The sequence below is a fragment of the Schistocerca cancellata genome, chromosome 6, assembly GCF_023864275.1.
Source record: "Schistocerca cancellata isolate TAMUIC-IGC-003103 chromosome 6, iqSchCanc2.1, whole genome shotgun sequence".
Lineage (NCBI taxonomy): Eukaryota > Metazoa > Arthropoda > Insecta > Orthoptera > Acrididae > Schistocerca > Schistocerca cancellata.
Genome location: NC_064631.1, coordinates 566,167,110 through 566,168,452, shown reverse-complemented (window position 1 = coordinate 566,168,452; position 1,343 = coordinate 566,167,110). Strand labels below are relative to the sequence as shown.

Here is a 1,343-nt window from a genome sequence, read left to right as displayed (position 1 = left end):
CGGCACACAGTTTTGATCTGCCAGGAAGTTTCATATCAGCGCATACTCCGCTGTAGAGTGAAAATTTCATTCTAGAAACATCCCCCAGGTTGTGGCTAAGCCATTTCTCCGCAATATCCTGTCTTTCTGGAGTGCTAGTTCTGCAAGCTTCGCAGGAGAGCTTCTGTAAAGTTTGGAAGGTAGGAGACGAGTTACTGGCAGAAGTACAGCTGTGAGGACGGGGCGTGAGTCGTGCTTGGGTAGCTCAGTTGGTAGAGCACTTGCCCGCGAAAGGCAAAGGTCCCGAGTTCGAGTCTCGGTCCGGCATACAGTTTTAATCTGCCAGGAAGTTTCATATCAGCGCGCACTCCGCTGTAGAGTGAAAATTTCATTCTAGAAACATCCCCCAGGCTGTGGCTAAGCCATTTCTCCGCAATATCCTTTCATTCTGGAGTGCTAGTTCTGCAAGCTTCGCAGGAGAGCTTCTGTAAAGTTTGGAAGGTAGGAGACACTGGCAGAAGTAAAGCTGTGAGGACGGGGCGTGAGTCGTGCTTGGGTAGTTCAGTTGATAGAGCACTTGCCCGCGATAGGCAAAGGTCCCGAGTTCGAGTCTCGGTCGGGCACACAGTTTTAATCTGCCAGGAAGTTTCATGCTGAACTTCTTTGAAATTTCTCGATGTACTCCGTCAATCGTACAGGGTGTTTCAAAAATGACCGGTATATTTGAAACGGCAATAAAAACTAAACGAGCAGCGATAGAAATACACCGTTTGTTGCAATATGCTTGGGACAACAGTACATTTTCAGGCGGACAAACTTTCGAAATTACGGTAGTTACAATTTTCAACAACAGATGGCGCTGCAAGTGATGTGAAAGATATAGAAGACAATGCAGTCTGTGGGTGCGCCATTCTGTACGTCGTCTTTCTGCTGTAAGCGTGTGCTGTTCACAACGTGCAAGCGTGCTGTAGACAACGTGGTTTATTCCTTAGAACAGAGGATTTTTCTGGTGTTGGAATTCCACCGCCTAGAACACAGTGTTGTTGCAACAAGACGAAGTTTTCAACGGAGGTTTAATGTAACGAAAGGGACCGAAAAGCGATACAATACAGGATCTGTTTGAAAAATTTCAACGGACTGGGAACGTGACGGATGAACGTGCTGGAAAGGTAGGGCGACCGCGTATGGCAACCACAGAGGGCAACGCGCAGCTAGTGCAGCAGGTGATCCAACAGCGGCCTCGGGTTTCCGTTCGCCGTGTTGCAGCTGCGGTCCAAATGATGTCAACGTCCACGTATCGTCTCATGCTCCAGAGTTTACACCTCTATCCATACAAAATTCAAACGCGGCAACCCCTCAGCGCC

General features: G+C 48.5%; 1 non-coding gene across 1 annotated transcript; it reads left to right on the top strand.

The window, feature by feature from the left end:
- The first annotated feature begins 232 nt into the window (after positions 1-232).
- On the top strand, positions 233-307 carry Trnas-cga (transfer RNA serine (anticodon CGA)). Its single transcript has one exon. It is a non-coding gene; the product is annotated as a tRNA-Ser (tRNA).
- Positions 308-1,343: the final 1,036 nt, after the last annotated feature.